Here is a 16,272-nt window from a genome sequence, read left to right as displayed (position 1 = left end):
GATGAGCCTTTGTTGTTCAAAAGATGCCCTGATCAAATCATTAGAAGATGTGTGCCGGAAGAAGAGATGCAAGACATCCTCCATCATTGTCATTCCTCATCATATGGAGGACACTTTGGAGCCACCCGTACAGCAGCTAAGGTACTTCAAAGTGGGTTCTTTTGGCCTTCCATTTTTTGTGATAGTTACACTTTGGTGAAAACTTGTGACCGGTGCCAACGTATGGAAAATATTTCAAGGCGTCATGAGTTACCATTGAAAGGTATCTTAGAAGTTGAGTTGTTTGATGTTTGGGGAATAGATTTTATGGGGCCTTTTCCTCCTTCTTTTTGTTTTGCTTATATCTTGCTAGCAGTTGACTATGTGTCAAAATGGGTGGAAGCAATTGCTACAACAACAAATGATGCAAAGGTAGTGCTCAAATTTCTGCACAAGAACATATTCACAAGATTTGACACTCCACGAGCTATTATTAGTGATGAAGGGACTCAATTTTGCAACAAGTTATTTGAGAATCTTCTGTCTAAATATGGTGTGAAGCACAAGATAGCACTTGCTTACCATCCTCAAACTAATGGTCAAGCTGAAATTTCAAATAGAGAGATCAAGAACATCCTTGAGAAGACAGTCAAAATCAATACAAAGGATTGGGCGAAGAAGCTTGATGATGCTTTGTGGGCATACCGTACAGCCTTTAAAACACCTATCGGGATGTCTCCATACCGATTAGTATTTGGAAAGGCATGTCATCTTCCTGTAGAGTTGGAGCATAGAGCTTATTGGGCTGTGAAAAAGTTTAACTTTGATTTGAAGGCAGTAGGTGAAAAGCGACTTCTTCAATTGAATGAGATGGAAGAGTTCCGGAATGATGCATATGAAAATGCAAAGATCTATAAAGAAAGGACGAAGAAGTGGCATGACAAACAGATTCTTAGGCGAGAGTTTGCTCCAGGACAACAAGTTTTACTCTTCAATTCACGACTCAAACTCTTTCCGGGAAAGTTGAAATCAAGATGGACGGGTCCTTATACAATTCATGAAGTTTCCTCTTTTGGAGAAGTAGATTTGAAGGACAAGACTGGGAATATTTTCAGAGTTAATGGTCAGAGATTGAAGCACTACTATGGAGAGCAAATGGAGAGGAACTATGCATTTATTCCTCTTGGAGATCCTAATTGATGATCATTGAAAAGTCTGGCTGTAGACTTTAAAACAAGCGCTTATGGGAGGCAACCCATAGATCTATCTTTATTTCTTTCATTTATTTTATTATCTTTATTTATTTAAGTTTAATAAATTGGTTTTTGATGCAGGTTTATTTAGCAAGAATAAAGAGCTGGAAAATTTTAAAACCTTGGAAGGTTCACCATGAAACCAGGGAAGTTCCTTTATTTCTTCAATCCTTTTTACTTTTGCATCACAATGAGGACATTGTTTAGTTTAAGTTTGGGGGTGTAAACTCCTATAATCATTTGATCCTCTTGCTTTCTAAGTCTTGGGTTGTTGATGGGTTGTTTGAGTCTCTTACCAAGCATGCATTGGAGTAAGATTGAATTCTCTATGACTCTGAAATTTGTGATTGAAGATAGTTTTGAGAAAAATTTTCAAAAATTTCTTTTATGTCAAGTGAAGTTTTGCGGGTACTTTGGTTTAAATCTTTGACCTTGAACACAATTGAGCACATAGTCGTTTTTCTCTTATTCCATTTTGCTTATGAAGAGAAGAAGTTGAATTAATTGAAAGAGGGAGGTTCGATTTTGCTTTGCTCTAGAATCCGTTGATGGGTCCTTGAGACGAAATCCTAGTTGAGACCAAATATCAGAGAAATGATCTAGGCATTTCTTTGGCATAACCAAAAAGCTTTCCCAGCCGTCCTAAATGTCATGCCATCATTACATGGTGTGTTTCCATAGTCAACCCCCTTGAGCCTTCATGAGCCTTTATTGATTCTTTAAACTACATAAACCATGCCCGCTCTAAGCCTGAAAAACAATGAATCTACCGTTGATAGTTTGAGAAAATACTTTGGTGGAGAGTTACATTTAAAAGAAAAAATTGGTTTCATGATGAACCGTATTATGTTTGCTCTGTTTGATCAAAGAAAAAGAAGAAGAAGAAAGGAAGTGATTAAAAGAAAAAAAAGAAAAAGAAAAAGAAGTCGCCAAGCGGAAAGTGAATTACCTCAAATTTTGTTAAGGGAAGTGTTGGTATTACATTAGTGATTACAGCAATAATAATGCCATAAGTATGAGCATATTGCCAAGAAAGAGCTATGATTTGAATCATGTGAGTTTCTCTTTTAATGTTCTTTTCACTAAGTATTTTTCCAATTTGTTTAAACTCCCATATCCAGTTCTTTCTTAACCCTCACCCTGTGGCCTATCATTACAACCTTAATAAAGACCTTTCGATCTTTGATTTTGGTGTTGACTACATTAGTGGAGAGGATTTCTGAAAATTGGACTTATGGGGTTAAGTTTTAAGAGAATTCTTTTGATTTTGGTTGTTCTACTTTTATCTAAGTTTGCAGGTGGTTTGAAGTTAAATTGACTATATCACACACACACTCAAGGTCTTAGCTTTAGGTTGAAGTAAACGCCTAACTCTTGCTTGACAAATTGCAAAATTTTTGATTGATTTTCTTGCTATCTTTGATGTTAAAAGAGTAAGATACTAGAGATGAAATCTAAATTCATAAAAGCTTGGTGAGTGATGATACTTCTCTTTGGGGTCGAGTTGATATTGCCTAAACTATCATTTGTTTTTCTTTTTGTTTGAGGACAAACAAAGTTGTAAGTTTGGGGGTATTTGATGACTTACAAAATTTCATATTGCAGATTTTACAAGTTCGCTCGAGCGGGGGCTTTTGGCCGCTCGAGCGAATTCAGGCAGATTCAAACGCTCGACTGCCGCTCGACAGGGAGCTCAAGCGGGTTGCTGAAAAACGAAGATCGCTCGAGCGGAGACATTGGCCGCTCGAGCGAAATCAGGCAGAGTCGAACGCTCGATGTGCGCTCGATGGGACGCTCGAGCGAAATCAGGCAGAGTCGAACGCTCGACGCGCGCTCGACACCCCGCTCGAGCGAACATCGTATTTTGACAGATTTTAGGTTTTCTGCCGTGGGACCATATAAAAGCCATTTTTCACTCTAGAGCCGGGAGTTTTGACTGGAGAACACTTCTTGGGAGAGAAAAACACAGTTAGAGGGATTCAATTCATCTGTTTTGAAGACGGAATTCCAATTATTGCACGTACGTTGGAATCATACACGAGCACGGACGAGAGAAAAGCATTGAATCGTTCCCTTGAGCTTTTGACGACGAGTTGAGGCTGCAAGGAGGATTTTTCAGTGTTTATTTTCTTCTTCCCATCTTCTCAGAACAATTATGCTGAATTCGTTTATGTTGAATTCCAATTCTAGCATGAGCTAAATTTTCTTCTTTCTAGGAAAACGATGTAACCTATTTCCGAACTATGCTTGATTGTCTATGCTAATTTAATGCAATTCTCTCTTTGTTTATCTGATTTATTCTGAATTTATTGCTTCTAATTAACTGGCCATTGATTAGATGATAAGTAATCTTGTGATTTGCTATCGAAAGAGGGAGTCATAGGGTAGATCTTGGATATTTCAGCATAGGTAAGTATAGAGATCGAAAGACTTGTATGAACCTATGTAGTGATTAAATCATTAGTCTTATTGCGTTCTTGATTATTGAATTTGCATACTCTTGTGTGAATTGATAAACTAGAATCACTTCCAATTGACTATCGAAAGAGGCTTTTGGATGAATTAGAGATTTGCTAATAGATAAAAGAGAATTCAATTAAGTTAGCTGGATGAGAAAAGCATAGTGACGAATTAGGTGAAATCGATTTCCTAGAAGTTTTCTTACCTATTGAATTTGATCTTTGAAAGTCAGTTTTATTTTCTTTACTTATTTCTCTTTGAGTTGATCTAGTTTTAATTGCAACTACAAAAACCTTAGCGATTCCTCTAGATAAAATTGAGATTAGTATAATTTTGGTATTTGGCAAGAGTAAGGTACCAATCCCTGAGGACGATACTCTTCTTATTACTTTACTATAAAACTACGATACTGTGCACTTGCAGTTTTGCATCGGTCACATATTGAGAAGAATATTACCAATAACATCTTATTCACTTTAATGAACAGTCCAAGAAAACTAAGGATAATATCAATTCAAGGCGTGACCTGGAGATTTTGGGCTATAGAAAAGAATTACATTTAAGGCATGAAGGTGATGGTGTAACAATGTCACATGCACTGTACACATTACACGAAAATGAAAGGAATAAATTTTGTGAGTGGTTGTCTAATATCAAATTTCCAGATGGGTTCACTTCCAATATCTCAAACTGTGTTTCTCTACATGATTGCAAAATCTCAAGGTTGAAAAGTCACGACTGTCATGTTTTCCTTCAAAGACTACTCTCCATTGCTGCTGGCGGTATTTAAGAAGTGACATTGCCTTAGCTTTTACCTAACTTAGCACTTTCTTGAAAGAGTTGTGCACTCTAACACTGGATGTGAATCGTCTATCCTAGCTCCAAACTGATATTGTCACCATTGTATACAAATTGGAGATGATATTCTCTCCTTCCTTTTTTGATGTCATGGTCCACCTAACTGTCCATTTACCCCCGTGAGGTCATACTTGGGGGTCTAGTACAATATAAGTGGATGTACCCATTTGAAAGGTATCTCGACAAACTCAAGTGGTATCCTGACATTTTGCTCCATGTATATCGAAGATGTTGAAACGAAGTTTAGTTGAGCGGACTGCAACATTGATGTTGAAGAAGAGGAAACTATAGATGGATTCAGAAATTTCAACCAAAAAGTTCATCCCTTGGGTATAGCTTCTAATGTTCAATTAGAAGATAAACTCCATTTGGTACGTGCTCAACAATTGTGCGGAGATTGAACAGTATATAGAGTAATCATCAACGAGTTTACTTAAAAATCTACTTTCAGTCCAATTTAACAAGTTGTTATCAACCCAATACCAACTAACTTGAAGATTTTGCTTGGTGATTTCGTGCTTCAAATGCAGAGAACACTACGAGAAATGTAAGGTATACAAAACCCAAATTGCATCGATCGCACGCATTAAACTGACTTTCCAACTTGGTTCAAGCAACGTGTAAGTTCTTCTCCATCCTTATCTACATTGAAATATTATAGGTTTCCTTGATATGCTTTGGAATGATGAAAATATACATTGTGAATTTTCTACAATTTTGGTATAAATCCAGGAATATTGTACCTCGAATCCACTTGATGTGTTTGCTGATCTATATGCGTTAGCTTACGGGCCTGTTGGGTTGCATCATATGCTGTTGCATAATAAATGGAAAAAGGTTTCATACGAAGTAGCATGAACTTTGCCGACATACACAAAATTTTGGGGTGTTGGTAACTGGGGATGAGGCCACAAGTAACGTAGACTTCCACGATGTTATCAATAATATCGTAGAGTTATGCTACATGGAGTGGCGTCGAGTATACCTATTTGAATGTGATTGGTTTGACGTTGGTGATCGAAAATGAGGGGTGCGGGTTGATGACCATATGATTAGTATCAACATGAATAGGACTTGGTATAAGGATGAACCATTTGTGTTGGCGAGTCAGGCTGATTAATGTTTCTACATAAGAGATATAAGGCCGAAAGGAAGTTGGGGTGTTGTGTAGAACTATACAAATAGAAATATATATAACATTCCATCAGTACCGAGGGTTCTGGAAAGTATTGATGGCGAATCAAGTACTAATGATGCCGATCAAGAAAATATGTCATCATATTATTATGAACCAATGCAGTGTGAAAATGCAAATCCAATATCATTTCCACTGGATAAGCTTGATATACTACCTAGCCATATTGATGCATGAGAAGTCATGGACCCGCATGGTCAATGCATAGATTTAGCAGGCTTTATCAATGATGACATGATGACTTTTGGTTTTGGAGATGTGTTTGGTGGGGAGAATATTCAGATGAAGGGGACCTATCAACAGAGGAAGAGTCTATGTCATATTTATAATTACAACCGAAAAACGTCATTGATTTAAGGTTGGCACAGTAGATTACCTCTTTGAAATTGGTATTGTACATAGACAGTTCAATATGAGATTGTATGAAATACCCGTTTTGATTTATTTATTAAAACCATGAATTATAATTATTGATAAATGGATTGAACTAATATGCATAAGATAACATCGATGTTTTCATATATTTCAAGGTATATAAATACCTAAAAATTTATTTATTTTCTTAAAACTTGTTTGACTTCTGACATGTATGATATTATTCTTGCTCAGGTGAGGGGAAAACAATACTGCGTTGCATTAAAGCTTCACTTCACTGAATCTGGTTTGGGTAGGATTTACTTTCTCCTAGCTTGAACTATTTATCATGCAAACAATAAACAAGTACAAAAGTAGTATTCAGCGTTACAACATTAATACCTGATTTAAACGAAGTCTAACATTGTGATACTTATTTACTTCATGTGACTTTCAAATTGGGCCATAACATACTTGTAGGCGATAAGCTATGTGGGCATGTCAGCACAATCCCATCTTCAATCTAGAGGCATGAGGAGCACTATCAATTATCAAGGTATACAATTTGACAATTCAGTTATTCCTCTATCTATGTTATGCTCATAATGTAAGGATTAGTCTACCCACAAGTAATTGAAAACAGTTCGTAAATGATCCTTTTTATGAACTTGTCTGTGACTTTGAGATTACTATGTGGAATGGACATGACATTTATCACAATGTTATTACTCGTACACATGCAGGTGACCGATCGGGACCCAATTCTAGAGGTAGAGGGAGACTCCGAGGTATTCGTGCAAGGCACCATGTACCATACTCAAGTCGCCACATCCGATGACATGGAGCAAAAATCTCGTCATATCACAGCATTGAGGAGTGTAATCAATCCTCTTCAGATGACTCCACACAGCCTCCAAGTCCTCCCACCATGCGCCAACCCAATTCCCTCACTAGAGCCTATTCGAGAACCCTCACCAGCACAGGAACAAGCACAAACTAGACAACATGCAATCTTGGAAGATCTCGGTACACCACAAACTGGTGCGTGTTTTTCTAATACATATTAAATGCGTTGACCTATTTATGTGTGTTATTAAGTGTAAAGATACATTACACTTACAAAAACTAATCTAGTGAACTTTGAAACATAGCTACGGATGCCCCCATGGAGCCCAGAGTAAAGCAAGAATAGAAGAAACGAACTCTTGGGCTCGCTAAATGTATCAAGTTTGAAAAGATGAGGAAGTATAGGAAAGTGCTTTTGAAGATAAACGACAGTGAGACTATCTGTGTTGTGAACATGCTTCTATGTTCACAACACGAGTATCATAGATTGTTAAACAATATTGCGACATGAGTTATGCTCGATAGTCTCATGTCCCACAAGCCATGAAAGAGGAGCTCATCGACCATGTTCGGGTAAGTCATTGGTTAGTTAATTTTGATTGTTTGAAAGTGGTTTATGTAGTATAATCATCGCCCAAATAGCACATAATTGTAGTATGACTTTGTGTTCAACTGGAAACGCGAAAACCACTGATTGACAATGACAAAGCAACTTCATAGGCACTTCAACTCCTTCCATTACAACTTGTACAAGATTTATCAATCATATGGAAGCCTTGAAGAAGCATTGGCTAATGTGACTACATTGGTGGACCCCCTTGTTTGGGTCAAGTTGTGTTGCAGGTGGGGCAGCGATGCCTTTAAGGTATATAAACTTGCTCTTTCTCAAATTAAAGTATATATCTACCCATTTAATATGTCTAAATATAGTTCTGGAAAATCTATTTGTTTATCATAGCTAACATTGGGTGTGCATGGTAGAAAATTTCAACTCAAAATCGGGAGAACCAAAAGAAGCAAGCAATTAATCACACATCAGGACGTAAATCATTCGTCCGAATACTTGAGCAAATGGTATGAGGATGCAAATAATTTCTTTTCATTTCAATAGACTTGTCCAAATTTTGAACTCATATGCCATGAAAGAATATTGTCCTCTACATGTGAAATGAATTTCTGTTGTTTTTGTGACAATATTACATTACTATTGGATAGTGGTTACTCTAACTTTCGGGCTTAAAATGCACATGTCCACCACAATAAAGTTTTTTGATATGAAAAATATTCTTAGACTTATTGCTCACACATTTAATGCGTTAAGAATGGAAATTTGATTGACTTCTACAAGAAGATGAGCTAGTCGAAGAAGAAGAATACATTTGTGACAAATGCTATAGAAGATACTTATGTGAGTAGTACGCTTACAATCCATGAGATCTATGTTTCTTTCCGAATGTGACAAATGCATACATAGCACATGCCTAGATTGTTTATAATCGCTATTTTGTCAATGTGTAGAAGGAGATGCAAGGTAAGATGGATGGCTTAGAACTAGAGCAACGTAGTGATGAGATAGCAGCGACTGTCTTTAGGGAGGTCCTTGGCCATTGACCTAGATATGCATGAGGACTCAGAGAGATGGTCATCCCTAAGTCAAGTAAACAATGTGACGAACTTAAAATGCAACATTACCTGTCTGAGATTGAAAGACACAAGAAAAATCCTAAACAACATAAGAAAGATGCTGAAGAGTACAAGAGTTAGCTGGATGAAATGAGGGGAGAGATGCGGGCTCTTAGGGAGCATCAGATTCAGACTGACAGAATGTTTCAGACTTTCTTTAGGGATCATCTGTCATTCACAGAGTCATATCGACAGACTCAGTGTACCGATTCCACCGACCCATAAGGGGGTTATATGTTTTAAATAATTTTGGGTGATTTTTTGTTAGTCAATATGACAACTGGGCAATATATATATATATATATATTACTATATATATATAAAGGAATCTATGTCTACACCGAGGAGATAACAAGTTTCGGTGTCCTTTTTTTGAGAAGCTTTTGAGCATATCTTCAGACTCCATACCTGAACTATTCTAGTATTCATGTTTTATGGCTATCTAGTGTCCATGTTCCTTCTATTCACAAGTAGGGGGCAATTATGGTTGTCACGAAAGTAAGGAGTACAGTTAAATCTTAGTATAAGTTCCATATTTTGAAAATCATTTTCTCACCCAATGGTACAAATACTTGTTGACTCTTTCTTCCTATTTTTCTGATTAGGTTTGATTTGCTATGCAGTGCTGTGATGCATGATGGGAGTGATGGGATGTGGCCTGCAACACAGTGCAGGACAAAGGTGCACTTTAAAAGGATCTCGTGGGTTGTTTACCTTTTCACTACGTATTTTGGCTTGTGAATCATTTAGTTTTTCTACTTTCCAACTTTCTATTTCCTCTTCCGCTACCGGCTGCTTTATGAAATGTTCATTTTTCTATCGTATAGTTTGGTTGTTGCTACTGGATATTTTTACCTATTCTAGGAGATTTTGATGAGGAATTATTCTTTTTTTGTTGTTAGCCTAGTCTTATCCCAATGTTCCAATGTTTTAGTTATTGTTTGATGAGGTGGCAACTAGACTTTGATAAATTTCCATTTTCGCAATACTTTTATTTACTAATAATCTAATAAAGGAAAAAAAATCAAAATATTAGCAATGTTTCTAATCTACAATTCACTCACGATCTTCATGTATTTCTATGTACCATTTTGTAGTTGCTTCAGATTTTGTATCTTTTCTTCTCATTTCAGTGGTTGAGTAACATAAAACTGAGCTGTTTATGCTTGACCATAAGTGATCCTGGGATGCAAACTAGGATAAAAATGAACCTCTAATTAATTATCATTTGAACATTTTTTGGGCAAGTCTTTCCATATGTATTTGGGTTGGCTTCGTACATCTAGGCCTTTCCTATGTCTTACATCCTTTATTTATTGATTATTTTTTTTTTTTTTTACCTTTGACATAGTATATTTGATGGTTATGACATAAAAAAAATTTGAAAAAAAAAAATATGTTTGAGCCAAAAAAAAAAAATGTATATTTGATGGTTTTGCTTGTTTGAAATGGCACTTGTCCCTTTCCTACTGGAAATGTGGTGATATGTTACATGAACTACCTTCAGATCCAAATAATTGGAGTATAACTTTTTTTTTTTTTAAATGATGTATATGTATTTAACTTGCTCATTGAATTTGTTTTTCTCTTAGTCTGCAATGGTTATTCTTTGCTGAGAGATCCACAACATAACAAGGGGCTTGCTTTCAATGAAAAACAGAGAGATGCCCACTTTTTGCAAGGTCTTGTCCCTCCAACAGGTGCTTCTCAATTCTCATGAGCTTCAGGTTAGCACCCAGCGTATAGATCCTTCAACCCCTTTCACATGGCTATGTGGTTTTTTTTTTTCTATTGCATAGTACCTACTTATTGTTATTACCACTCCACTCCCTAGGTGAAGAAAATGATGCATAATATCTGCCAATATCAACTTCCACTACAGAAGTACATGGCCATGATGGATCTCCAGGTAGGTATCTACACGATACATTTTTTAGTTGGAGTCTTTGCCACATAGTTGGATTCTCATAAAGTATTGGATTATACTTAATCATCTGATTTTCATATAGCTCAATTAACTGTCACTAATATACTGACTCTCATATTGTGCAATGTCTAATAGAATGAGAACACATGTTTTAACTAAAACACGCATTGTTTTATCTCTCTGGGAACTTTACCCTCCATAGACTTGAACGGTGCCATGTAGTTGCTAGACTTCTTAGTCGCTGATCTCATTTCATGTTCAATGTGTCGATCGTCTGCAGGATACAAGAGTCCATTCTCCACATCCTTCAAATATTTTGATTTTTATTTTATAAGATGGCATCAAATATTCGCACCAAATTGATGCAAAGGGATATGCGATGCTCTCTTTACTTGTATACATGAGAGTTGATGATAGCCTTCAAGTGCCACAAGATATTTTTTTTAGCCCCAGCTGATTCTCTCTAGTTTTCTTGTCTAGCTAGTTTTGACACCAAGTGTTTCCTGACTTGACAGATTTTCCCTCCACTCTTTTCTTTGTTCTGGTCTAGTAATTGACAATGTTTCCCAAACTTCAATTTAGAATGACAAGTTAGTGATATATTTCCTTTATTTGATTATTGGAAGTCTTAACTTTAATTATTTGGCACAAAATATCATCATGTAATGTTCGCCAGCCATCATATATTTCATGATGGTGATCATCATCATCATCCTCCTTGAGGAATTGAATTGCACTCAATTTAAACTATAGGATTTATTCATTAATTCCTTAGAATATCAGTTAGGATAAGGAGAGAACGGAATAACATTAAGGAAAACGATTTTGAAAATGCCTCAGAATTAAATATGCAGTTCCGACCATTATAAAATTGCTGGCAATACTTTTTTCCAATAATTTAAGAATCACTACAACTAAGTTCACAAAACAAAAATATAATTTGCGACGATTCTCGAATAACTGGCAATGGCTCAAAAGTAACGATTTTCCAATTGCTGCAATTGCATATTAAAAATCAAGAACTCAATTGTAGCGATTCTAAAATTACTGGGAAATATAATCTCCAGCGATTTTATAATCGTTGTAATAGAGTTCTCAAAATGAATTAGTTAGTTACAGCGATGTTTTGAAAATGCTGGAAATGGCTATTTCCAGCGATTTTAGTCCTTTTAGAGATAGTAATAAATCGCTGGAATTAGTGTTTTCTAGTGATTTTGAACTGGATCGTAGATCATAAGTGCGGTGATATTGTTTACTATTTGCGACAAATAAAATCACCGGCAAAGATCACATTTTAGCAACGATGTTTGGCTTTTGTTGCTTTAGATCAAAAGTGAAGGAATAATACCAGGGAATGTGCAGTGAGGTGTAAATTGTTGGTAAAAGATATTACTGGCGATCTTTAGGACTTTTCCCATAAAAAATAATCGCCAGGAAAAGTCACTTCCATTATAGTGGATGTTGTTTTGTTAGGCTTGATACAAAAACTTTTGGTAGGCTTGATTTATGCAATTAATTACATTGAACAATTCTTTATTATAAAATTCATGCATGCAACAACCATGGAACTCTACTTCCGCTGTCGCATCAAGTACTGCTGCCTTGAGTAGTTTCGCTGCCTTGTATAGTTCCGCCATACCAATGATGGGCCCTCCTCCAACTGCCTACCCATATCCATGAATCAATTAGGTGATGATTTCATGGAGTATTGGTCGTAATTAATGTTCTTTAATTTTTTGAACTTGAATATTTAGTCTAATTATTTATGTTTAATTTTTTTATTTTTTGGGAAAATTCCAGCAACACTCATGGAACTCTCTTTTTGATGTAATGGATACTTCCATTGCCATGTCTATGATCGCTCCCATGTTTAGGTCCACAACCAGTGCCACTTCTAGTCTACAAAACAAGCGCTTGTATAGTTGCTAGCTCTTGTTCGGCTTCACCAACATTCGTTCCTCCAACGAGGTGATGTGTTGAATTTTTCACATGTTTTGTCTTTTACATTATCCAGAATATATATTGTCATATAATACTTTTTTTCTCCTAATTTGTAAAAAATTAAAGTGCACCAAAGTAACTCTGTTGAATAAATTAGTGAGGCCACATTAGACTCGACAAAAGTTGAAGTATAGTCTACTACCTTTTTGGGTAATACTGTTGATACCAAAGAGGCTGGCAGTTCCGGGTCACTTCATGTGGAGCCTACTAATGGAGGTGATATTACTAAGGAGCCAAAGCCAAGGATATGCTTTGAATTGGAGAATGAGTAGATGACTTACTATAAGCATTACGTACAACGATGTGGTTTTGGGATAATGACACAAAGGAGTAAAAGGGAGAATGATGGAACTGTCAAATATGTCACTTTGGATGTGCTCGTGGTGACAAGAAACAGAATAGGATGTCAAACATCTCAAAGCCTTGACCAACAAGCAAGACAAATTGTAAGGCAATGATGAATGTGATGTCAAAGGAAGGGAAGTTGAGTGTCACATCAGTTTTTAACACACAATCATGTGCTTAGTCTAAGAAAATCCAAGTTCTTCAGATGCAATAGAGATGTTAATGAGTCCGTTAGGAGGGTGTTAGATACAAGTGATCAAGCTGGCATACTGATGAATAAGAGTTTCCATACTCTTGTGACTAAGGTAGGTAAGTTTGAGAAGGTACCATTTGGAGAAAAAGATTGTCGTAACTATATTGATAAGGTATGACACAAGCACCTTAGTAAAGATGGTGCTCAAGGGTTGTTTGAATCTTTTAGAATGATGACATTTTCCGGCATCATGGATTTAGATGATGATGATAGGATGAGGAATGTGTTTTGGGTAGATGCCCATACTAGAGGAGCCTACAACTACTTTGGAGATATGGTAACATTCGATATTACATACCTAATAAATAGGTACGAAACGCCATTTGCACCTTTCGTGGGTGTAAACCACTATGGATAGTTAATCATTTTGGGTGCAAGCCTTATTTCAAGTGAGGATACATAATCATTTGTATGGTTATTTAAAACTTGGCTTGATTGCATGGATGAAAAAGCGTCAAATACTATGATTACAGATCAAGATCGTGCAATGAAAAATGTAATCGCCGTTGTCTTTCCCAACACACGACATAGGTATTGCTTATGGCACATATTGTGAAAGGTCCCTAAGAAGCTTAGTTCCTATAGTCAATACAAATGTGGCTTGAAAAGTAAGTTTCTATCTTCTGTCTATGACTTAATTACTATTAAGGAGTTTGAGAATTCTTGAAACATCCTCAAGGATACGTTCAACTTGCATGAAAATGCATGGTTGCAAAGCTTATTTGTGAAGAGAGAGGTTTGGGTGCTGGTATATTTAAAGAATTCATTTTTGGCTAGAATAAGTACAACTCAGTGCAGTGAGAGCATGAACATTTTCTTCGATGACTATGTGCATGCAAGGATTAACCTTAAAGAGTTTGTTGATAATGGGAATGATATATTGTCATTGTTGTTTTAAGAAAATGGATGGAGTAATCGCAACTTACTCGATCAATAATGAAGTTAAGGCTGAACATTTCATTAAGAAGGTTACTTATATTTTCTACTTTAATAAGGCTAAGTGTGAGGCGAAGTGTGTTTGCAGGTTGTTTGAGATGCAAACCATAATATGTAGACATATTCTTGACATTTTTTTAGCTAGGAAAGTTTGTAAGTTGTCGGAAAAGTACATATTAGACTGGTGAAGAAAGGACATAAAGCGCAATTATACTATTATTCTGAGCACTTATGACGTTGATAATTAGAGGCCTGAAACTGTTGGATATAAATGCCTATTGAAAATGTCCTAAGTCCCCATGTTGTCAGAGGCAAGGGAAGACTCTCGTGTAAGAGGAGGATGTCAACGATGGAGGAAAAATTGAACAAAATAAAAATTAAGGCTGCGAAAAAGAAAAAAGATAAGGGAAAAAGTAGACTGGTGAGAGCATGGAATAGAAGTTATTGTCATTATTACCTAATGTTTATCTCTTAGTATTTGATAAGACACTATATTTCCACTTATTTGTGAACTCTAATTATTTTTTATGTTGTCAGAGGCGTGGATTGGACACCGAACTATTGAAAAGCAATGGAAACCAACTTAGCTCATCGAGAATGAGGACGCAAGAAAATATACCAACTTTCGTAATGGTGGATGAAGAAAGCATAGAACAAGACGTGATGGAGACACCAAAAAGTATACAAACCCTAGTGATTGGGACACAGAAAAGTGTACAATTACCACTTTGATTCATTTATTGTATTTGTATGTTGTTTATGTTGGTCTTACTTTGTCTACTATTACATTTATAGATGTAACTAGGGATGGATGGAACACAACTAGAGATTACAGATGGAACACAGCCATATAACTTCTTGTAGTAGGACTTTGAGATCAATTATTGAAGTATGTTGTGCATTGGTGGTGGTTTGTTGGAGTATATTATGTGTTGGTGGTGGTTTGTTGGAATATGTGTTGGAGGTGGCTTGTTGGTATTTGTGTGTTGCACTTGGTTGGTAGGAGTATGTCATGTGTGGTGGTTTGTTGGAATATGTGTGTTGGTGGCGATTTGTTGGAGTATGTTATATATTGATAGTAATTTGTTGAAATTTGTGTGTTGGTAGTGGTATGTTGGAGTATGTTATGCATTAGTGATGGTTTGAGATGTTGTGTGGTAGTTTGGGATATTTATTTTTATTTACTCATGAATTAATCTGTCCAAACTGTTATGCAAACATGTAACTCCAGTTCTTTTTTTTTTTTTTTTAATATCATATCAAGTATTGTTTTCAATGTCTTGGAGGCATTTCATGGAGCACGGGAAGATTTCTTTGTGAATATGAATATAAAAATTGTTGTTGTTGAAGATAAAAGGTTGTTTAAGTGGACACCTAAAGAATGCTCGCCCTAAATTTTTTTGAGTATTTGATATTCTAAGTACAACTTATTTGCCATAGCTGCACATTGGATTGTTACTCAATGTATGATTAATAAGCGATGCTGAAGCAACTTATCTTCCTTTTTACCCATTCCTTCTCAAGTAGTTCTAGGTCATTCAGTCTCCAATTTTGTTTTTTTTTTTTTTTTGCTCTACTTCCTTGCTTTGCCCACCGATTCTTCGATCATCTTCAACTAAATCAAGTCTAGGCTTACCTAGTTCCAAGGCAAACATGTGGCGCATGGTTAATAGTGATAAGTTTGGGGCCATCCTCTTCCGTTCTGTCCATTCCTTCTCTAGAGGTTCTTGGTCAATCGGTCCCCAATTTCCTTCTTTTTGTCTCTATTTCCTTGCTTTGCCCATTTGTTCTTCAATCACCTCCAACCAAATCAAGTTTAGGCGCACTTAGTTCCAAGGAAAAGGCACCGGGCAATTGATAGGTGTAGGCATTCGTGATTCTCCGAGCATTCTTATTGGCTTTGCCAAAGCCAAAGTAAAGGATGGCCAAAATTTAGATAATCTATACCAAAAAGTCCCCATATTAGATTGGATAATTTTAAAATAATTTAGATTTCAACTACAGTATTTCACAAAATATAGTTAATTATAGTTGCTTCATCAAATATTAAAATATTAATTTCTCACTTCAAACAAATAAATTAAATTAATTAGAATATTACTAACATTTAACATTTAAAATATAATTTAATTAGAATATAAGTATTATTAATATTTAATTGGTAAAACTACAAAATGTGATA

General features: G+C 36.0%; 1 long non-coding RNA gene across 6 annotated transcripts; it reads left to right on the top strand.

Annotated features, from left to right (window-relative positions):
- Nucleotides 1-4,053: 4,053 nt before the first annotated feature.
- LOC122303965 lies at nucleotides 4,054-14,993 on the top strand. Of its 6 annotated transcripts, none has more exons than XR_006240875.1 (11): nucleotides 4,054-6,412; nucleotides 6,580-6,655; nucleotides 6,843-7,140; nucleotides 7,251-7,518; nucleotides 7,666-7,810; nucleotides 7,927-8,019; nucleotides 9,252-9,309; nucleotides 10,221-10,355; nucleotides 10,463-10,537; nucleotides 10,836-12,523; nucleotides 14,628-14,993. It is a non-coding gene; the product is annotated as an uncharacterized LOC122303965 (long non-coding RNA). The 6 variants fall into 6 exon arrangements; XR_006240872.1 differs by having other exon boundaries at nucleotides 9,252-9,329; XR_006240871.1 differs by having other exon boundaries at nucleotides 9,234-9,309.
- The last annotated feature ends 1,279 nt before the right edge of the window (nucleotides 14,994-16,272 follow it).

This window comes from Carya illinoinensis, chromosome 3 (assembly GCF_018687715.1).
Source record: "Carya illinoinensis cultivar Pawnee chromosome 3, C.illinoinensisPawnee_v1, whole genome shotgun sequence".
Taxonomy (NCBI): domain Eukaryota; kingdom Viridiplantae; phylum Streptophyta; class Magnoliopsida; order Fagales; family Juglandaceae; genus Carya; species Carya illinoinensis.
This window is presented reverse-complemented; position numbering and strand designations above follow the sequence as displayed.